The sequence below is a fragment of the Salmo salar genome, chromosome 20 (genome assembly GCF_965601325.2).
Source record: "Salmo salar chromosome 20, fSalSal1, whole genome shotgun sequence".
Classification (NCBI taxonomy): Eukaryota; Metazoa; Chordata; class Actinopteri; order Salmoniformes; family Salmonidae; genus Salmo; species Salmo salar.
The window spans coordinates 75,900,015-75,923,998 of NC_138310.1; the positions used below are offsets into that span (position 1 = coordinate 75,900,015).

Here is a 23,984-nt window from a genome sequence, read left to right on the forward strand (position 1 = left end):
TAAAGCCGTAATAACTCCTACATAAATTATTTAGAAATAATTTACAAACACATGCCATGCTATAGGCTATAAGGGATAGGTCTACATGTTGCTATGCAAAATGTAGCATATGCAACCCTTTATATAGCCTAGTCTTTGTATATCATTCAGATGTTCCTTTTGCTTCTCTAGTTCTATGTTCCTGTTGCGTCTCTTCTTAAAGTAGACCAAATGCCTTTCCCAGTGAAATATCAATAGTAAATCAATGTCCTGTCCTTACTGATGCGTTCAGAAAACTGTGACTACTGTGGGCGGGTGCGGTGGGCGCCGGTCCTATCATGTCGTACAGCGATTTATTTATTTTCCGCTTGTACTCCGGTAGGCTGCGCTGTGCCCGCGCACCACTGAACCCCCACCCCCCCACCCCCACCCCCACCCCCCTCCAGAAACACTGCACGATAGTAGATATTAAGCACATTGCCGAGTGGAGGCTAGTGCAACGCGGGCTACTGCTACTGGACTGATCCTCGTGCGTTCCTTTACAACTTCTATGGATACTTCAAAGTAGCTAAGAGTTTCGCCAAAACGGATTTACCACAGAATGGAAGGGTAAGTTTTATTCGTTTCAAATAAATGAATGAAGCATTTTGCTGCAGAAATCGAGAGTGAAAGTCGGTTGCAGTAACCTAGTCATTGATTAGCTAGCAGCCGAGCTAGTCCTATTCATTGAACCCGATGCTGAGAGTGAATGCGGTGCGGGAGCTTGCTTGGAATGCGGTCAACTGATTTGGAGGGTTGCATTTGCAGGTTTTTAAACAGCACAGTATGAGTTTGATGGGAGGGCAGGGAGAGAGTATAGATCCGCTAAATATTAACCACTACAACAGTGGCTTTTCATCAATACTTGCCCTCTAGCCCCCTCGCATTTGGTTTCGTTGATCGCTGATTTAAATTTCTATGACAGGCGGGTCGATATTATGCAGCCTGGAGGGTAGATAGACACTCTTTGCAGGTTGCGACACTAGATAGGTTTCTCCAGGCGACGCGAAAGGGAAAGTTGTTGGGATGTTTTTTCACCGTATTTGTAAATAAGGTTAGCTGGAGAAAATTGATTTTCAAATGCCCAGGACAGTGTCCCAGCCATGAAGAGAATTGCAAGCTTGGGGGAGAACTCAAGTCGGCGGCGGCGCAAACCCGGAGCAATAAATCTGACATCGTCAGCATCGTGCAGGAGCGGAATCAAGTTTAACGATGCATCTACGGGGATACAAAGCCTGTACCGAACATAACCCCTAAATTAAACATCAGTTAGGGTAAATGATAAATGTGTCTACGTATGTCATATGATGCATTTATACATAACCCATGTCACAACATGAAATGATGGGATGCAGGTGCTTCTCCCCCATATTCCTACTCAATTAGAATAAGGAAAAATGGATCGTAATGGCAGGAAAATAGGGAGCTTGCCATGAAGGCTTTCATGCAGAGAAACGTGATGTTTTGAAAGGAAAACAAAGTAGTTTATGTATAGAATAACACCAACATGATTCCCTATTAATAATAGACTGATAGCAGCCTAACCCATGGTTTTGCAAAAGCCCACATAGCGGCTTGTGTAGGAGTACTTGAGTGCGAGCCACTTTTTATCCAGCGACATTTCTCGCTCTCTTTTCCGGGAATTTGAATAAAAAGGTTGAGCTTGAAATGTTTTGCACATACCACGAAGCCCAGTGCCCCAGAAAATAACAATTGGCTTGCACTGCAGCAAAGTATTGTTGAATGAATGGATCAAGTGGTATTATCTTAGCCACGCTCTAAGTATAAGCACCACACCACACAGCTTGCCCGAGACTGGAATGTGGGCACCAAAATATAAGATATTTCTTCATCACAACTGGTGCCATATGCCACGAGCTGATGCATGGCTGTGCGGCCCCTAACGTTCTTCAAACCAAGCTCTCCCAATTCAAAATGCAAAATATGTGTTAGTGACAGTCTGAATCGAATTGATGCAGGTAGGACACATATATGGACAATGCATCTATGACGTTAAGAAGAAGAAAAAAATATATCTGCTCTCGAAATTGATAGTTTACAAACTCAGCAGCCATGATGGACAAAGTACAATTTAGTTATCGACATGGTGTACGCAAATAGACAGACTGACGCACAGACGTCTGTCTGTCCATCTGCTTCAGTACCCGGTGGGCGTTGAGCATGAAGAACATTAACTGTGTGTGTGTGTGTGTGTGTGTGTGTGTTTTTTTTTTTTTAATGAAGGCTGCGTGCGTCCCTGTGAGCGCGCGCATGTGAGGATATTTTTCCTGGGCGGTTTTATGGTGGTTATAAGGGTTGTTATATTGTGGAACTATTCATTCCAGCCTTGTTTAGCGTATCAGCAGAATTGTGCCGACGGTTTGTGGGGAGGAGTCGCAATTATCCATGAAATATCTATTAATTCAGAGTTTCTCTGGGAAAATGATCCTAGTGCAGTAGAGCATGGAAATTCGGCATATCTTGTTGAGACTAAGAGGGTTACTGTTTTTCTCTCTCTCAGTGTGTGTGTGTGTGTGTGTGTGTGTGTGTGTGTGTGTGTGTGTGTGTGTGTGTGTGTGTGTGTGTGTGTGTAACAACTAAGATCTCATAGTCTGACTTCAGTATTTTTCAAGGGGGAGATAAACGGTTAAGTTTAAGCATTCATTCCAATTGGTTAAGTTAAGGGTTATGGTTTGAGATAGGGTTAAAACAACTCAAAGGTCAAGTTAAGGCATTCATTCTGAAAGGTGAAGGTAAGGGTCAAGTTTAGGCATTCAGTCTGAAAGGTTAGGGTAGGGGTTAAGGTTTGGAGTAAGGTAAAACAAGACAACAACAAAAAACCGATTGCCTAGCAATGGAATTTAACCTGCGATCTTACAACGGCCTAGCAAGCCGCGATCTTACAACGGCCTAGCAAGCCGCGATCTTACAACGGCCTAGCAAGCCGCGATCTTACAACGACCTAGCAAGCCGCGAGCTTACAACGGCCTAGCAAGCCGCGATCTTACAACGGCCTAGCAAGCCGCGATCTTACAACGGCCTAGCAAGCCGCGATCTTACAACGGCCTAGCAAGCCGCGAGCTTACAACGGCCTAGCAAGCCGCGATCTTACAACGGCCTAGCAAGCCGCGAGCTTACAACGGCCTAGCAAGCCGCAATCTTACAACGGCCTAGCAAGCCGCGGGATTACAACGGCCTAGCAAGCCGCGAGCTTACAACGGCCTAGCAAGCCGCGAGCTTACAACGGCCTAGCAAGCCGCGATCTTACAACGGCCTAGCAGGCCGCGAGCTTACAACGGCCTAGCCGGCCGCGCGCTTACAACGGCCTAGCGGGCCGCGAGCTTACAACGGCCTAGCGAGCCGCGAGCTTACAACGGCCTAGCGAGCCGCGAGCTTACAACGGCCTAGCAAGCCGCGAGCTTACAACGGCCTAGCGAGCCGCGAGCTTACAACGGCCTAGCGAGCCGCGAGCTTACAACGGCCTAGCGAGCCGCGAGCTTACAACGGCCTAGCAAGCCGCGGGCCTACTTCATGGTATTAGCGCTCACCGTTGCCCCTAGTGGTCAGTATTGAAGGCCCCACGTCCCCTGGATGATCATTGAATATCAGGTGTGACCTGGCTTGTGTGTGTGTGTGTGTGTGTGTGTGTGTGTGTGTGTGTGTGTGTGTGTGTGTGTGTCTCGCTATATGTGTGTGGTTGTGTGCGCTTTACTTTTGACTCTCTCTGTCTCCATCGGTGTGAGCGTGTGCGTTCTGTGCGTTTTGCTTATTGATTGCCCGCTCCGCTCTCCAAGAGAGAGGCAGGGACATGGCGTCTCACCTTTCGGCAGGTGAGTGGCGAGCCAGGCAGGCAGGGCAGGTCGCCAAACAGCTGTCTGTTGCCTTGCTCTGTCGGGTTGCGTTACACCGCGCTGCTTCCCCCTCTGGTTCCTCCACCTGTTTCCCCACACAGACACACAGTAATGTTCGTCTGATTGGAACCCAGCCTGAGCCCGGAGCTCTGAGCCCGGAGCTCTGAGCCGTGCCGTGTTATAATCTTCCTGCCTGGTGCTGCAAACTGAAGTCTGATTCAGTGAATGACCTGTCAGCCTCAGGTGGTTCAGTGGTAAGCAGCCTGCCAGTATTGACTGCCAGATGCAGCCTCACAAGGAGAACTCACTCGGCCCCCCTCCCCTCCTCTTCTCCTCTGCTCTCCCTTTCTCTCCACTCTATAGACTGGGCTAAAATGCTCCCACCCGCCACTCCTACTCCTCTCTCTCTCTCTCTCTCTCTCTCTCTCTCTCTCTCTCTCTCTCTACTCCTAACCCCCCCTTCTCCACCTCCCCTCCCTGCACTCTACTGCACTAAAGGCTGGGCTGGAATGCCTCCACCTTCACCTCCCTCCTTCTCCTCCCTTCTCTACTCCTCCTGACCCCCCTAACTTCATCCCTCTCTCTCCTTCATCCCTCGCTCGCTTGTCTCCCGGGGGTTGATGAGCGTCTGTTCGTGCCAAATGCCAACACTGTGGAGTGACCCCCCTTTCTCCCTGTGTGCGAGGAGGAGGATCTCTCTCAAGCTTCTCTCCCTCCCCCTCTTCTCTTCAGTGCGGAGGGGGACGGCGGCTGTTGTGTCCCACTGTTTGTGCTATTGTGTTTGTGTGTGTGTGTGCACACTGCCGCACTTGTGCCATTGTTCTCTGCAACTGCTGGAATGCACTCTCTCTCTTTCTTTATTTCTCTCTCCTGCTCCTGTCCCTCATTCCTCACGTTCAACTCCATTACTATGCAATGATAATGCTATTAATGAGGTCCTATGTATGTAACAACATGTGAATACAAAAATAGTATCACTACACAGGTATAAGAGCAAATGAATGTAAAGTGTTATCCAGTAGGGTAATCTGATCCTAGATTTGTGATCAGAGATAGTTATGGTTGGAAGGTTTTACAGCCTCTAGAATGCTTAGCTCTGTAAGATATTATGAGTTTATGACTGAGCCCAAGGTTTTTCAGTAGTGGTTTGGTGTTTGTTGTCTTTTATGATTTTATGATCCTTTTTAGTCGCTGTTGGAGTCAGCCAATTATCTCTCTGGGATGGCTTTCCAATCCAACACTCATCTGAGGTGTGACAGTGACATGACAGCCAGACAAGTGTGTTTCATATCTGTTACATGGCATGTTACAAGTAGTGGCAAACGGTGTCAAATTCAATTGTAGCCAAAGGGAGTAAGCTATTATTTCCTTGTTGTTCAGCTGGCTGATTCTCATGTGATGGATGTCTTCGCTCTGTATGCATCGGTGTGATTGTGTTTGTGTTTGTGTGTGTGTGTGTGTGTGTGTGTGTGTGTGTGTGTGTGTGTGTGTGTGTGTGTGTGTGTGTGTGTGTGTGTGTGTGTGTGTGGTGTGTGTGTGTGTGTGTGTGTGTGTGTGTGTGTGTGTGTGTGTGTGTGTGTGTGTGTGTGTGTGTGTGTTGAAGCCATGGTATTGGTTTGCTTGTCATCTAGCCTATGTAATAAGACTTTATGCAGCACTGTGCAATAGCCCAATTGAAGATAGAAGAGTGTGTTTGTGTGTATTTCTCTGAATGTGTGTGTGTGTGTGTGCATCCGCCTGTGTGTATCTGTCTGTGTGTGTATCCCTCACCCTCCTCACCACAGAGTTTAATTTAAGAATCAGAGAGCACTGGTTTGGGAATAGTTCCCACTGCAGGGAATTGACTTTTGGACAGAGAAGCAGTGTACCTTACAATCTCCAAAGGCAGGCCTGGTTAAATAATGATGCCTAAATTATATTAGCAAAGCTACAATTATTCACAAGTAATGACTTATGTCAGCTTTCGTAATGGCTTGAGGGAAAATAAATGAGACTGTTTAATTGACGTTTTCTGCTCACTCCGCCAGCAGTTCATCTCACTGGGTGTGTGTTTGTGTGTGTGAATGAGGAAGGTGAGTGTGTGCCTGACTGTGTGTGTGTGTGCGTGTGTGCGTGCGTGTGCCTGTGTGAGAGTGTGTATACGTGGAGAATTACAAAGGAGTAAAAAGGATTCCTCTCTATGTGTGAATAAATGGCACACTCTAAATGAATAGCAGTGGACATGATTTAACATGACAAAGAGATTACTGGTAATTATTCCATTGGCTGATTGTTGGTCAGGTCTTCTATAGAAAGGACCTTTATTTGAATACAGCAATGAATTTGCTGCTGTTGGATGTGATAGAGGAGATCCTCCGTATTTTGGTATGTTCATTTCCTGTTGTGATGGATCATGAAAGTTGGGTTCTTGCTGAGATGGAGAGAATGTGAAAAAAGGAAACGAATGCGTTGGTGACGGTAGTGCTGTTTAGGGTTATTCTCTGGGCTATTGGGGCGTCCTCTAGAACTGAAGTGATAGGCTATACCCTCATAGGGACATTAAGGAAACTAGAAAGACACAAGAGAATACTAATGAAGGGGGAACTGGGAGTGTACAATATTGAGAGTGAAACACACTATGACTACCAGTCAGCATGATGCATAGACACACCTCGGCCTTGTCACCCGAACCCAGTATCCAGCATGTGTTGTAGTGCCAGTGGAGCGCTGTGCAGACAGCGTGTGTTGTAGTGCCAGTGGAGCGCTGTGCAGACAGCATGTGTTGTAGTGCCAGTGGAGCGCTGTGCAGACAGCATGTGTTGTAGTGCCAGTGGAGTGCTGTGCAGACAGCATGTGTTGTAGTGCCCGTGGAGCGCTGTGCAGACAGCATGTGTTGTAGTGCCCGTGGAGCGCTGTGCAGACAGCATGTGTTGTAGTGCCAGTGGAGCGCTGTGCAGACAGCATGTGTTGTAGTGCCAGTGGAGCGCTGTGCAGACAGCATGTGTTGTAGTGCCAGTGGAGCGCTGTGCAGACAGCATGTGTTGTAGTGCCAGTGGAGCGCTGTGCAGACAGCATGTGTTGTAGTGCCAGTGGAGCGCTGTGCAGACAGCATGTGTTGTAGTGCCCGTGGAGCGCTGTGCAGACAGCATGTGTTGTAGTGCCAGTGGAGCGCTGTGCAGACAGCATGTGTTGTAGTGCCAGTGGAGCGCTGTGCAGACAGCATGTGTTGTAGTGCCAGTGGAGCGCTGTGCAGACAGCATGTGTTGTAGTGCCAGTGGAGCGCTGTGCAGACAGCATGTGTTGTAGTGCCAGTGGAGCGCTGTGCAGACAGCATGTGTTGTAGTGCCAGTGGAGCGCTGTGCAGACAGCATGTGTTGTAGTGCCAGTGGAGCGCTGTGCAGACAGCATGTGTTGTAGTGCCAGTGGAGCGCTGTGCAGACAGCATGTGTTGTAGTGCCAGTGGAGCGCTGTGCAGACAGCATGTGTTGTAGTGCCAGTGGAGCGCTGTGCAGACAGCATGTGTTGTAGTGCCAGTGGAGCGCTGTGCAGACAGCATGTGTTGTAGTGCCCGTGGAGCGCTGTGCAGACAGCATGTGTTGTAGTGCCAGTGGAGCGCTGTGCAGACAGCATGGCGTGACGTGATGTAGTGTTGCCCAATCAAGCAGTATTCCTTTCATGCTCCTGGGTGCCCTGCCATGCCCGTGTGGTGCTCCCTGGCTGACTGGCTGACTGACGTGCTGGCTGGTTGACTGATTGACTGACTGGTGCCAGGGCAGAGTGGTATCGATCATCTCTGCCTCCATGACATTGTGTGTCCCTGCCTCCCTGATCACATGACGTTGTGTGTCCCTGTCCCTGTCCCTGTGTCTGGGGCAGGGGAGCAGGAGGGCAGAGAGACATGGAGACAGGGATAGGGGGGCAGGAGCACAGGGAGACAGGCGCAGGCGGGCAGGGGAGCAGGGGAGCAGGAAGGCAGTGGTCCAAGGAGACAGGGATAGGGGGGCAGGAGCTCAGAGAGACAGGGATTGAGGGGCAGGCTGCAGAGTCTGGCCTGTCAATCACACAGCAGACTGGACCAGCAGGGCACCACCAGTGGGTACTAGTGGGCAAGCCTGGAGATTTGAACAGATATTAAATTACCTTTTCTTTTAGAGATGTAGGATCTTATTTTGATCACTCTGTTGCAGGAGAACTTGTAAAACGTGTAATGTATTTGATGTTTAAAATGGCTTCTGAAGTTTGTAATTTCCATTTTTGTAATTTCAGAATTTTACCTTACGAATAAAATGTATCAACCCCTACAAAAATGTACATTAATTATAATCCACATAATAATTCACATTTCCTGTTGCTGCAGGATTATTGTCCTGCTGTAGCAAATTGGCTCAAATTAAGATCCTACATCTGTAGGTCGCTACCGGTATATAATTGCAATTTTACAGAGTTTTCCCTTTGATTTCTTTCTTTGGAGTGCAAAGGCCAGGGCCGTAGCTACATATGAGGACACCGAGGTCCGGATCTCGTTAAAGTTTTAGAATAATAAAATAAATACAAAAAATATATATTTATATATATATATATAGTATATTTTCAGGGTCTCAATTTACTGTTGAGAGCTAAAATAGTAGAAAACAAAAGGTGCAATTTGGAAACTTGGTTGTGCATCAGCAGTTTCTCTTGTTATACTTTATGCCACTCACTGACAGTCACTCAATTATCCCATGTTAGTTTAACATTTTTAGATCGGTAAATTAGTGTAGTTAGTCTAGCCAGCTATCTAAAGTTGTAGTAATCATGGCCGAATTACTGACCGTTCACGCAGGGCACGTGCCCAGGGACCCTGACCTCTAGGGGGGCCCCATTGATTTTGTTAGTCACGCTCACTCAGATATCATATTAACATGGCATTAGTCATGCAAAATATGTAGAATTGTGAACATTTTCTTTTAAAACTGCAACAACAACAAAAAGTTCTGTAAAGCAGACACATTTGTTTACCTTTTGTTTACCTTTTGTGGGTGGGGCTAGGTCTACATAGAGGTGCTGTTTTCAGAAAATTCACAAAAGCTCTGACGAAGGCCATTAGGCCGATACGTAAGCTTATTAAATATCAGTGATACTATCAAGAACAGTGTGCGGTTTCCTTTTTTCATTCATCCTGTTTCAACTGTTGCCATGCACCTGTAACAAGATTGCTCAGATGTGCGAGTGCCTTTTGAATCTTGTTTTACCTTTTGTTAATAAAATATTTGTTCTGCTAACAGATCCCTCTGTACGTATTAAATTATAGTTTTAAGCACCAATCCTGGTGCTGAATTAATGTGAGTTAATGTGTAACGGCTAATTGTATAGCTAGTAGGCTAGGCATTTGTAGATCGACTGAGGTGACTGAAGTGACAGTAACCAATGTGATAATGTCCGGGGTAATTTTTGCTTGTTTTTGCTGTTCTCTAAATAGCATTTTGGACCTGATATTCTGTTGAGGAATAGTTAGCCTTGCTGCCAAGCCATATGCTAGTGACAGAGAGAAAGCCACCGCCTCTTTTCCCTAAATGGGACCTAGGCCTAGTGCTTGTACTCAGTGCTTAAGTTCCATGTCGGTTTTCTTTGTCTCTGCTGAAGGTCAGAGCAGGCTCACCTGAAAATTGAAACCCTTTTTGAAGCCATATATTTTATGTGTGTTTTTCCAGTCGAGTGAGAAATGCCTGCCATTCCTATTATTTGCGAAAAATGCTTTCCTGTAATAATTTACTTTTCTCGCTCGGCGCACTCACCGTGCATTCAAATTATGCTGATAGGTCTGTCGAACAGTGAGTCAGAGGAAACACATGGCCTCCTGCCACCTGCCGCTTATCAACTCTACAGTATGTGGTGTAATTTACTTTGCCGTGCTGAGCCCCTCTCCATAAACTGCACCGACAGAGGCTTGAAAATGGCAGGGCTTTACTTCTGTTCCCCCGGTGTTGAGCTATAGATTCTAGAACACTGGTGTTGAGCTATAGATTCTAGAACACTGGTGTTGAGCTATAGATTCTAGAACACTGGTGTTGAGCTATAGATTCTAGAACACTGGTGTTGAGCTATAGATTCTAGAACACTGGTGTTGAGCTATAGATTCTAGAACACTGGTGTTGCTAGCGACCATAACAAATGGCCACTGGGGTTTTTTGATCGCGTTCAGCTCGATGATGCAGTGTCAGACAAACTGCTACTAACTTCTGCTCTTTTTCTTCAAACATGGCCCCGGTTGTCACCAGACTACTCAATCAACCCGGGGGGGGGGGGGGGGGGGCTGCCCGGCCATTCCCTCCTTCTCCTAACTGTAGATTCATTCCATTTTTGATAGATGTTGTTGTTTAGAGCAAGAGACCTTGTCGCCCCGGAATAGGAAAACAGTCCATTTAAAGTGTAGCGTGGGGTTGGGATCGATAGCTCGTTAGAGCGCTGTTTGATGAGCTTCTGTGGGAAGGTAATTTCAGCTATAAAGCGTCTGGAATGGAACCACTGCCCCACCACATTCTCTTCTCTCTCTCTATTTTCCTCTCCCTCTCTTTCCCTCTCCCTCTCTTTCCCTCCCTCTCTCTTTCTAGCTTGCAGATGTTGGCGAATCAAAAAAAGCATTGATTGGTTGCGCATGCTTTCTCTTTACTGGCCTGCTGCTGCTCAGACAAGATGATGAGATAAACTGACTGTGTGTGTTTCCTCACTACTAGTTCCCTTGGGGCAGTGAGCAGCAGGCCTGTACAGACCTACAGGAGGAGAGACTGCTCAGTCAGCCAGTCTACCTAGCTCGGTGTCTTTGTGTTAGTTGTTTTTTTAGCCTTTATTTAACTAGGCAAGTCAGTTAAGAACAAATTCTTATTTACAATGACGGCCTACACCGGCATAAACCCGGACGACACTGGGCCAATTGTGCGCCACGCTATGGGACTCCCAATCACGGCCGGTTGTGATACAGCAAATATCTAGCTGTGTCTGCCAGTCTGTCTCTGTGTCTTTGTGTTAGCTGGTGCTGTGTCTGCCAGTCTGTCTCTGTGTCTTTGTGTTAGCTGGTGCTGTGTCTGCCAGTCTGTCTCTGTGTCTTTGTGTTAGCTGGTGCTGTGTCTGCCAGTCTGTCTCTGTGTCTTTGTGTTAGCTGGTGCTGTGTCTGCCAGTCTGTCTCGGTGTCTTTGTGTTAGCTGGTACTGTGTCTGCCAGTCTGTCTCTGTGTCTTTGTGTTAGCTGTAAATTGTGTCTGCCAGTCTGTCTCGATGTCTTTGTGTTAGCTGTAAACTGTGTCTGCCAGTCTGTCTCTGTGTCTTTGTGTTAGCTGGTGCTGTGTCTGCCAGTCTTTCCGTCAAGATAGAACTGCCAAAGGGAGTGGAGTTGCAATCTACTGCAGAGATAGCCTGCAGAGTTCTGTGATACTATCCAGGTCTGTGCCCAAACAATTTGAGCTTCTACTTTTAAAAATCCACCTTTCCAGAAACAAGTCTCTCACTGTTGCCGCTTGTCATAGACCCCCCTCAGCCCCCAGCTGTGCCCTGGATACCATATGTGAATTGATTGCCCCCCACCTATCTTCAGAATTCGTACTGTTAGGTGACCTAAACTGGGATAAGTTTAGCACCCCGACCATCCTACAATCTATGCTAGATGCCCTTAATCTCACACAAATTATTAAGGAACCTACCAGGTACAACCCTAAATCCGTAAACATGGGCACCCTCATAGATATCATCCTGACCAACCTGCCCCCTAAATACACCTCTGCTGTCTTCAACCAGGATCTCAGCGATCACTGCCTCATTACCCGCGTCCGTAATGGGTCCGTGGTCAAACAACCACCCCTCATCACTGTCAAATGCTCCCTAAAACACTTCAGCGAGCAGGCCTTTCTAATCGACCTGGCCCGGGTATCCTGGAAGGATATTGACCTCATCCCGTCAGTAGAGGATGCCTGGTTGGTCTTTAAAAGTGCTTTCCTCACCATCTTAAATAAGCATGCCCCAGTCAAAAAATGTAGAAATAAGAACAGATATAGCCCTTGGTTCACTCCAGACTTGACTACCCTTGACCAGCACAAAAACATCCTGTGGCGTACTGCATTAGCATCGAATAACCCCCACGATATGCAACTTTTCAGGGAAGTTAGGAACCAATATACACAGAGTTAGGAAAGCTAAGGCTAGCTTTTTCAAACAGAATTTTGCATCCTGTAGGACTAATTCCAAAAAGTTGAGAATAAGGGAGAATAAGAGCACCTCCTCCCAGCTGCCCACTGCACTGAGGCTAGAAAACACTGTCACCACCGATAAATCTACGATAATCGAGAATTTCAATAAGCATTTTTCTACGGCTGGCCATGCTTTCCATCTGGCTACCCCTACCCTGACCAACAGCTCTGCACCCCCCGCAGCAGCTTGCCCAAGCCCCCCCTCCGCTTCTCCTTCAACCAAATCCAGACAGCTGATGTTCTGAAAGCGCTGCAAAATCTGAATCCCTACTAGAGGTCGACCGATTAATTGGAATGGCCAATTAATTATGGCCGATTTCAAGTTTTCATAACAATCGGTAATCGGTATTTTTGGCCGCCGATTTGCCGATTTAAAAAAAAATGTATTTATTATTATTATTTTTTTAAGAATATTTTTAACTAGGCAAATCAGTTAAGAACACATTCTTATTTTCAATGACGGCCTAGGAACGGTGGGTTAACTGCCTTGTTCAGGGGCAGAACGACAGATTTTTACCTTGTCAGCTTGGGGATGCAACCTTATGGTTAACTAGTCCAACGCTCTAACCACCTGCTTTACATTGCACTACATGAGGAGCCTGCCTGCTACGTGAATGCAGTAAGAAGCCAAGGTAAGTTGCTAGCTAGCATTAAACTTATCTTATAAAAAACAATCAATCAATCAATCATAATCACTAGTTAACTACACATGGTTGATGATATTACAAGTTTATCTAGCCTGTCCTGCGTTGCATATAATCGATGCGGTGCGCATTTGCGAAAAAGGACTGTCGTTGCTCCAACGTGTGCCTAACCATAAACATCAATGTCTTTCTTAAAATCAATACACAAGTATATATTTTTAAACCTGCATATTTAATTAATATTGCCTGCTAACATGAATTTCTTTTAACTAGGGAAAATGTGTCACCTCTGCAATAGAGTCAGGGTATATGCAGCAGTTTGGGCCGCCAGGCTCGTTGCGAACTGTGTGAATACTATTTCTTCCTAACAAAGACAGCCAACTTCGCCAAACAGGGGATGATTTAACAAAAGCGCATTTGCGAAAAAAGCACAATCGTTGCACGACTGTACCTAACCATAAACATCAATGCCTTTCTTAAAATCAATACACAGAAGTATATATTTTTAAACCTGCATATTTAGCTAAAAGAAATCCAGGTTAGCAGGCAATATTAACCAGGTGAAATTGTGTCAGGTCTCTTGCGGTCATTGCACGCAGAGTCAGGGTATATGTAACAGTTTGGGCCGCCTGGCTCGTTGCGAACTAATTTGCCTGAATTTTACGTAATTATGACATATCATTGAAGGTTGTGCAATGTAACAGGAATATTTAGACTTAGGGATGCCACCCGTTAGATAAAATACGAAACGGTTCCGTATCTCACTGAAAAAAATAAACGTTTTGTTTTCGAGATGATAGTTTCCGGATTCGACCATATTAATGACATAAGGCTCATATTTCTGTGTGTTTATTACATTATAATTAAGTCTATGATTTGATATTTGATAGAGCAGTCTGACTGAGTGGTGGTAGGCACCAGCAGGCTCGTAAGCATTCATTCAAACAGCACTTTCGTGCATTTTGCCAGCAGCACTTCACAATTCTTCAAGCATTGCGCTGTTTATCACTTCAAGCCTGTCAACTCCCAAGATTAGGCTGGTGTAACCGATGTGAAATGGCTAGCTATTTAGCCGGGTGCGCGCTAATAGCGTTTCAAACGTCACTCGCTCTGAGACTTGGAGTAGTTGTTCCCCTTGCTCTGCATGGGTAACGCTGCTTCGAGGGTGGCTGTTGTCGATGTGTTCCTGGTTTGAGCCCAGGTAGGAGCGAGGAGAGGGACGGAAGCTATACTGTTATGCATTCACTACTGTAAGTCGCTCTGGATAAGAGCGTCTGCTAAATGACTAAAATGTAAAAAAAAATTTACACTGGCAATATTAAAGTGCCTATAAGAACATCCAATAGTCAAAGGTATATGAAATCCAAATCGTATACAGAGAAATAGTCATACAATTCCTATAATAACTACAACCTAAAACTTCTTACCTGGGAATATTGAAGACTCATGTTAAAAGGAACCACCAGCTTTCATATGTTCTCATGTTCTGAGCAAGGAACTTAAACGTCAGGTTTTTTACATGGCACATATTGCACTTTTACTTTCTTCTCCAACACTTTGTTTTTGCATTATTTAAACCAAATTGAACATGTTTCATTATTTATTTGAGGCTAAATTGATAGTATTTATGTATTATATTAAGTTAAAATAAGTGTTCATTCAGTATTGTTGTAATTGTCATTATTACAAATAAATAAAAAAATCGTCCGATTAATCGGTATCGGTTTTTTGGTCCTCCAATAATCGGTATCGGTATCGGCGCTGAAAAAAAAATAAAAAATAAAAATCATAATCGGTCGACCTCTAATCCCTACAAACCAGCTGGGCTAGACAATCTGGACCCTTTCTTTCTAAAATTATCCGCTGAAATTGTTGCAACCCCTATTACTATCCTGTTCAACCTCTCTTTCGTATGGTCTGAGATACCTAAAGATTGGAATGCTGCCGTGGTCATCCCCCTCTTCGAAGGGGGAGACACTCTAGACCCAAACTGTTACAGACCTATATCCATCCTGCCCTACCTTTCTAAAGTCTTCGAAAGCCAAGTTAACAGATCACCGACCATTTCAAATTCCACCGTTCCTTCTCCAATCTGGTTTCTGAGCTGGTCATGGGTGCACTTCAGCCACACCCAAGGTCCTAAATGATATCATAACCGCCATAGATAAAAGACAGTACTGTGCAGCCGTTTTCATCGATCTTGCCAAGGCTTTCAATCACCACATTCTTATCGGCAGACTCAATAGCCTTGGTTTCTCAAATGACTGCCTTGCCTGGTTCACCAACTTCTTCTCAGATAGTTCAGTGTGTCAAATCGGAGGGCCTGTTGTCTGGACCTCTGACAGTCTCTATGGGGTTCAAGGTTCAATTCTCGGGCTGACTCTTTTCTCTGTATATATGAATGATGTCGCTCTTGCTGCTTGTGATTCTCTGATCCACCTCTACGCAGACGACACCATTCTGTATACATCTGGCCCTTTCTCGGACACTGTGTTAACAAACTGCCAAACGAGCTACAATGCCATGCCATGGCCTCCATCTGCTCTTTAAGGCTATTAAAACTAAATGCATGCGCTTCAACCGATTGCTGCCCGCACCTGCCCGCCCGCCTAGCATCACTACTCTGGACGGTTCTGACTTAGAATATGAGAGAATATGAGAATATGAGGACAGCTACATGTGCCTAGGTGTCTGGTTGGATTGTGGGCTCTCCTTCCAGACTCACATTGAGCGTCTCCAATCCAAAATTGAATCTAGAATCGGCTGACTGTCCTGCCGATCCTTGGCTTTGGTGATGTCCTTTACGGAGTGGCCTCCAACACTCTACTCAGCAAGTTGGATGTGGTCTATCACAGTGCCATCCGTTTTGTCACCAAAGCCCTGTATACTACCCACCACTGCGACCTGTGTGCTCTTGTTGACTGTCCCTCGCTACATATTCGTTGCCAAACCCACTGGCTCCAAGTCATCTATAAGTCTTTGCTAGGTAAATCCCCGCCTTATCTCAGCTCACTGGTCACCATAGCAACACCCATCTGTAGCACGCGCTCCAGCAGGTATATCTCACTGGTCATCCCCAAAGCCAACACCTCCTTTGGCCGCCTTTCCTTCCAGTTCTCTGCTGCCAATGACTGGAATGAATTGCAAAAATCTCTGAAGCTGGAGACTTATATCTCCCTCACTAACTTCAAGCATCAGCTGTCAGAGCAGCTTACCGATCACTGTACCTGTACACAGCCCATCTGTAAATAGCACACCCAACTACCTCATCCCCATACTGTTATTTATTTATTTTCTCTTTTGCACCCCAGTATTTCTACTTGCACATCATCATCTGCACATCTATCACTCCAGTGTTAATGCTAAATTGTAATTATTTCACCACTATGGCCTATTTATTGTTTATCCCATGTGTAACTCTGTGTTGCTGTTTTTGTCACACTGCTTTGCTTTATCTTGGCCAGGTCGCAGTTGTAAATGAGAACTTGTTCTCAACTGGCCTACCTGGTTAAATAAAGGTGAAATAAAATAATAATGAAATAATACTCCCAATCACGGCCGGATGTGATACAGCCTGGATTCAATCGGTATCTTTTTTTTTGTCAAGGAAAATATTGGATATTGGTATCGGCCAAAAATGTCATATCGGTGCATCACTAGCTGTAAGCTGTGTCTGCCAGTCTGTCTCGTGTCTTTAACACTGTGTTGATATTCTGGGTGTGTTAGTTACTGTACATGGGACTTGAAATCTGTGCCAGTGATCAGTAATGCAAGTTTGTTTGCTCTACCTCATTGGCTTACAATAGTGGGTGTGTCTATGTGTGTCTGGAGTGTCTATCTACAGTGTGTCGTGTGATGTGTGTGTGGTTGGGCGCTGTGGGAGTGGAAGATCTGTAAACACAGAAGCCTTCTAGTGTTAGCGGATGCTCCAGTGTCAGGGATGGAACACCACTTCAGCACTATGTTATTGTAGCGTGGCAGCAGGTCCGAGAGAGAGAGAGAGAGACGCCCTCTCAGTGACTCTGTATGTCCCAGCTTGTGTTTAGAGATCATTCTGCTAACCTGACACAAACAATAGTCCTGGTCCTGCTCTCTGGAGACTGGGACTGTTCAGAGCAGGAAGGTGTGAGCAGGCAGGCAAGTGTGAGCAGGCAGGTGTTCACATGGCAAGATCAGTGAGCAGGATAAGGGAAGCCCGTGGGAGCAGAGAAAGGAGCGACATGGGGTCAGACTTGTTCAGTCTGACATATGGACCGCTCCTTTATTGCTCATTTGAGTCATTTTCATATGTTTTGTCATGCGTGTGGTGTGTGAATTTTCATTCATCAGTTTCATCTTATTGTGTCGCTTTGATCTTACTAGGTCACATAGAGGTAATTAAATGGTTAAATCAGCATACTGGGTTCAGTGTGTCTGTAATCCGTTATGCGCAGGGTGACACGCTCGCACACACATACACATAAACCAGGGTCTCCGTTTGGAAAATGTGGCAGCATTTCAATTTACTGGACATTTGAGAAATCTACTGGACCCATATGCATTGGGTGAGTAACCTGATTAGGGTGTCCACCCATGGTGCTCAGAATGACAGAAATCACATTTACATTATGGTAATTCATCTTTACAGAACATCCAAGTCAAGGATGCATCGATGTGCGGTCCTTCTTACTGAATTCTGATGTGCACTTTGAAGATGTTAGAATCACTGTCCACATTTATTTTTCCTCAGCCAACAAGACCAGTAATGTACAGAAGAGTCACTAGCCTATCACAATCCCCCATAGTAGAAAAGTTGACCTATTCTATTGGTCAGCTTGTTGAAGGGAAGAAATGGCTTTTTCCAAACAGACTCTGGGATAGATGGGGACGATAGATCACAAATTCATACAACCAGTAGGCAAAGGCTACATAAAAAAAAGACATTTCAATGAGTCTGACGCAACTGATCAGAAGCTCAGAATGTTTAGCTTAGAATGTTGATCAACTGTTATTTCTTTACAGCGATGCACAGCACAGCAATGCACACAGGGCAGTATGTGAGCGGTTTCATGTGACAGAGATGAAATGACCAGTTAGAAATGCAGAAAGAGGTGAGATCTAATATGCAACAACTAGCATGGGTTGCTAATATGACTAGGATTGTGCCTTTGGCTACTGGGCAATACAATACAATTTAGATAAAATAATTGCCTCCACAGATATGGTCTTATTTTGGCTAGGCTACTTTGAATGCAGGGTAAGACATGCCTCATAATATGTAGTAAAATGTTCAGGTTTCAAACATTTAAGAATATGTTTTCAAAATGCATACTGCCTCCAGCTCATTGCAAAGAGGTGTGTGTTGCGCTGATGAAGCCTACCTTCCATTGCCTATGCATTTGCTGTTTGAGATGCTGTAGCAGCAGCTCTCACGCTGTCAGACAGATTTACCGCTCAAAGTCTCTGTATCTGTATGATGTACGAGTGTGATAAATAAGATACATAATGAATATACTGTACACATGCGCCATTTTATGATGGATGGGGCTATAGGTTAATGCAAATGAACCTATAGACTGATAAGGATGACCAGTGAAATGTGTTTCCATTTACTTATATTTCCATCAATGAATAGTCTAAAAAGCATTATTTCACAATGGGATGTTTTCTTCTCCCGGACAATTGGCTGGCGGCAATGGTATTTGACGGTTTTTCAATTTTTTTATCGGCCAAAAGCCGGCTATTACCGGCTAACAGAAACTTTGACACACACATACACACACACACAGCCCCATCCATCATGGCAGTGGATCAAAGATAATCGAAGTAAGGGCTTTTGCTTCACGTCCAACGGGTGCAGTGGACCATCGGCCAGCGGCACTCTCCTCTTCCTCTCTTCTTCCAACACTGTCTCTTTCTCTGTCTCTTTCGCTTCCCCTTCCTGGGCCTGTGTTCAGTGAAAGAGTAAACGTTGTCTGGTGTGGTGCAGGCAGCAGGAAGGCCCCTTGGGGCAGCCAGTCACACTTCAACAGCTCCTGCCACAAACCCTGCTCTCCCCCTGCTCTCCCCCTGCTCTTCGCTTCTCTCCCCTCTTCTCCCCTACTCACCCCTCCTCACCTCTTCATTCCCCTGCTCTCCCTGCCCCATGCAACCTGTCTGTTCTGAGCAATTCCACAGTAACAGAATCATTCTGAAACTCAGATTTTTCACTTTAAAATGTATGTCAAACAAAAAACAATGAGTTAAACAACAGAATGACGGCACAAACAGCACAAACCGTCATTCTGTTTGATTTTGTTTGCAACTTTGCATCTGCACTGTTCTTCAAGTAAGTGTGTTTTTGTAAAATATTCTGTGAAAATTGTTAAAAACCATACTTGTGCGTAGAGTTGTATGGTTTGTTTAACTTGTTTGTTTGTTTAACTTGCAGTCATTGGTTTTTGTTTTGCGTACATTTTAACGTGAAAAATGTCTGCTTCGGCCCAAATCCCCTGGTGTTCGCCTCCCTCTTTCTGTATCTCTTCATTCTCTATGTCTTTTCACGCCGTGTCTTCTTCTTTCTTCTCTCTCCTTCCCTACCAAACACTCTGCCAGCCCTCCTCCTTTCCTCTCTGCCAGCCCTCCTCCTCTCCTCTCTGCCAGCCCTCCTCCTCTCCTCTCTGCCAGCCCTCCTCCTTTTCGTCTCTGCCAGCCCTCCTCCTCTCCTCTCTGCCAGCCCTCCTCCTTTCCTCTCTGCCAGCCCTCCTCCTCTCCTCTCTACCAGCCCTCCTCCTCTTCTCTTCTCTCTGCGAGCCCTCCTCCTCTTTTCTCTCTCTCTCCCTACCAAACACTCTGCCAGCCCCTCCTCCTCTTCTCTTTGCCTCCCTACCAAACACTCTGCCAGCCTGCCTCCTCTTTTCTCTGTCAGCCCCTCCTCCTCTCCTCTTCTCTCTGTCAGCCCCTCCTCCTCTCCTCTTCTCTCTGTCAGCCTCTCCTCCTCTCCTCTTCTCTCTGTCAGCCCGTCCTCTCCTCTTCTCTCTGCCAGCCCCTCCTCCTCTCCTCTTCTCTCTGTCAGCCCCTCCTCCTCTCCTCTTCTCTCTGTCAGCCCCTCCTCCTCTCCTCTTCTCTCTGTCAGCCCCTCCTCCTCTCCTCTTCTCTCTGTCAGCCCCTCCTCCTCTCCTCTTCTCTCTGTCAGCCCCTCCTCCTCTCCTCTTCTCTCTGTCAGCCTCTCCTCTCCTCTTCTCTCTGTCAGCCCCTCCTCCTCTCCTCTTCTCTCTGTCAGCCCCTCCTCCTCTCCTCTTCTCTCTGTCAGCCCCTCCTCCTCTCCTCTTCTCTCTGCCAGCCCCCTCCTCCTCTCCTCTTTTCTCTGCCAGCCTCTCCTCCTCTCCTCTTCTCTCTGTCAGCCCCTCCTCCTCTCCTCTTCTCTCTGTCAGCCCGTCCTCTCCTCTTCTCTCTGCCAGCCCCTCCTCCTCTCCTCTTCTCTCTGTCAGCCCCTCCTCCTCTCCTCTTCTCTCTGTCAGCCCCTCCTCTTCTCCTCTTCTCTCTGTCAGCCCCTCCTCTTCTCCTCTTCTCTCTGTCAGCCCCTTCTCCTCTCCTCTTCTCTCTGTCAGCCCCTCCTCCTCTCCTCTTCTCTCTGCCAGCCCCTCCTCCTCTTCTCTCTGTCAGCCCCTTCTCCTCTCCTCTTCTCTCTGTCAGCCCCTCCTCCTCTCCTCTTCTCTCTGTCAGCCCCTCCTCCTCTCCTCTTCTCTCTGCCAGCCCCTCCTCCTCTCCTCTTCTCTCTGTCAGCCCCTCCTCCTCTCCTCTTCTCTCTGCCAGCCCCTCCTCCTCCTCTCTCTGCCAGCCCCTCCTCCCTTTCTTACTCCTCTTCTCCCAGCCCTTTAGTAAGCGGACATGGAGGTGTGTGTGTGTGTGTGTGTGTGTGTGTGTGTGTGTGTGGGACCAGACAGGACCTGCCGAACCCAGAACTCTAATCAGTCCCCAGAGGGTTGTGTGAGATGTGACTGTGGTGTCGCTTGCTCTGATAGCGGTAATAACCCCTCTCTCTCCACACACACACACACACACACACACACACACACACAGACACACACACACACACACACACACACACACACACACACACACACACACACACACACACACACACACACACACACACACACACACACACACACACACACACACACACACACACACACACACCTCTCTGAGTGTCTGCAGGCTCCAGACACACACACTCCATGAGTGGTGAGAGCCCTTCTCTCCACCTTTTTAATATAGCCTACCTCTCCGGCTTTGATTCTGCTAAATTGATTTTTGAACAGGCACATATGGAGCCTTTCATATTTGTTTATACAGGTCAGGAGAGGATTGAAGAGAGCTGTGGTTGAGATATAGGCTCACCTAGCTGATGGATCAACTCTGCAAAAAGTACAATGGAGCTAGCTAGTGCTTTGCTACTAAATTCTAACCATGATGAATCTAAGCTACTGCTTGGTTAACCAGTAACCATCTTAATAGAGCTAATGATGATAAAGCCATAATGCATCTGGCTATGCTACATGTTAATGTCAAAAATGGATTTAACAAGCACAATGCTAACTGTTTGGATCTCATCACGACCTGTGATAGATATAGAGCAAGATTATCGATGAGCTAACCATGACGTGGCTAATATAGTAATGTGCTAATGATGCTGACCCAGCCAGAGGTCACACTTAACATTGATCAGCACCTATAAACGGCAGCTGTGATAATGGTGATTGATTTTAACTAGCGCTGCCCTAACCCTGATTGATCTGAACTAGCATTGGTTATTCATAATGGATCTGGACTAGCAATTGGTTATTCATAATGGATCTGAACTAGCATTGGTTAGCTGTAATGGATCTGGACTAGCATTGGTTAGCCATAATGGATCGGAACTAGCTGTTGGTTAGCCATACTGGATCTGGACTAGCATTAGTTATTCATAATGGATCTGAACTAGCATTGGTTATTCATAATGGATCTGGACTAGCATTGGTTATTCATAATGGATCTGGACTAGCATTGGTTAGCCATAATGGATCTGGACTAGCAGTTGGTTAGCCATAATGGATCTGGACTAGCAGTTGGTTAGCCATAATGGATCTGAACTAGCAGTTAGCTTATTCATAATGGATCTGGACTAGCAGTTGGTTAGCCATAATGGATCTGGACTAGCAGTTGGTTAGCCATAATGGATCTGGACTAGCAGTTGGTTAGCCATAATGGATCTGAACTAGCAGTTGGTTAGCCATAATGGATCTGAACTAGCAGTTGGTTAGCCATAATGGATCTGGACTAGCAGTTGGTTAGCCATAATGGATCTGAACTAGCAGTTGGTTAGCCATAATGGATCTGGACTAGCAGTTGGTTAGCCATAATGGATCTGAACTAGCATTGGTTATTCATAATGGATCTGAACTAGCAGTTGGTTAGCCATAATGGATCTGGACTAGCAGTTGGTTAGCCATAATGGATCTGGACTAGCAGTTGGTTAGCCATAATGGATCTGGACTAGCATTGGTTAGCCATAATGGATCTGGACTAGCATTGGTTAGCCATAATGGATCTGGACTAGCAGTTGGTTAGCCATAATGGATCTGGACTAGCAGTTGGTTAGCCATAATGGATCTGAACTAGCAGTTGGTTAGCCATAATGGATCTGGACTAGCATTAGTTATTCATAATGGATCTGGACTAGCAGTTGGTTAGCCATAATGGATCTGAACTAGCATTGGTTAGCCATAATGGATCTGAACTAGCAGTTGGTTAGCCATAATGGATCTGGACTAGCATTGGTTAGCCATAATGGATCTGGACTAGCAGTTGGTTAGCCATAATGGATCTGAACTAGCAGTTGGTTAGCCATAATGGATCTGGACTAGCAGTTGGTTAGCCATAATGGATCTGGACTAGCAGTTGGTTAGCCATAATGGATCTGGACTAGCAGTTGGTTAGCCATAATGGATCTGAACTAGCAGTTGGTTAGCCATAATGGATCTGAACTAGCAGTTGGTTAGCCATAATGGATCTGAACTAGCAGTTGGTTATTCATAATGGATCTGGACTAGCAGTTGGTTAGCCATAATGGATCTGAACTAGCAGTTGGTTAGCCATAATGGATCTGAACTAGCAGTTGGTTAGCCATAATGGATCTGAACTAGCAGTTGGTTAGCCATAATGGATCTGGACTAGCATTGGTTAGCCATAATGGATCTGGACTAGCATTGGTTAGCCATAATGGATCTGAACTAGCAGTTGGTTAGCCATAATGGATCTGAACTAGCAGTTGGTTATCCATAATGGATCTGGACTAGCATTGGTTAGCCATAATGGATCTGGACTAGCAGTTGGTTAGCCATAATGGATCTGAACTAGCAGTTGGTTAGCCATAATGGATCTGGACTAGCAGTTGGTTAGCCATAATGGATCTGGACTAGCAGTTGGTTAGCCATAATGGATCTGAACTAGCATTAGTTATTCATAATGGATCTGGACTAGCATTGGTTATTCATAATGGATCTGGACTAGCAGTTGGTTAGCCATAATGGATCTGGACTAGCAGTTGGTTAGCCATAATGGATCTGGACTAGCATTAGTTATTCATAATGGATCTGGACTAGCATTGGTTAGCCATAATGGATCTGAACTAGCATTGGTTAGCCATAATGGATCTGGACTAGCATTGGTTATTCATAATGGATCTGAACTAGCAGTTGGTTAGCCATAATGGATCTGAACTAGCAGTTGGTTAGCCATAATGGATCTGGACTAGCAGTTGGTTAGCCATAATGGATCTGGACTAGCATTGGTTAGCCATAATGGATCTGGACTAGCATTGGTTAGCCATAATGGATCTGGACTAGCATTGGTTATTCATAATGGATCTGGACTAGCAGTTGGTTAGCCATAATGGATCTGGACTAGCATTGGTTAGCCATAATGGATCTGAACTAGCATTAGTTATTCATAATGGATCTGGACTAGCAGTTGGTTAGCCATAATGGATCTGGACTAGCAGTTGGTTAGCCATAATGGATCTGGACTAGCAGTTGGTTAGCCATAATGGATCTGAACTAGCATTAGTTATTCATAATGGATCTGGACTAGCATTGGTTAGCCATAATGGATCTGGACTAGCATTGGTTAGCCATAATGGATCTGGACTAGCATTGGTTAGCCATAATGGATCTGGACTAGCATTGGTTAGCCATAATGGATCTGGACTAGCAGTTGGTTAGCCATAATGGATCTGAACTAGCAGTTGGTTAGCCATAATGGATCTGGACTAGC

At 45.8% G+C, this 23,984-nt stretch overlaps 1 protein-coding gene across 4 annotated transcripts in view; it reads left to right on the top strand.

Annotated features, from left to right (window-relative positions):
• The first annotated feature begins 456 nt into the window (after positions 1-456).
• The window catches only part of LOC106581345 (protocadherin Fat 3), a 409,058-nt gene continuing 385,530 nt past the window's right edge, over positions 457-23,984 (top strand). For all 4 annotated transcript variants that reach the window (XM_045703949.2, XM_045703954.2, XM_082966726.1 and 1 more), the window contains exon 1: positions 457-588. The gene's annotated coding sequence lies outside the window, so the exon portion shown is untranslated. The remainder of the gene's footprint in view (positions 589-23,984) is intronic.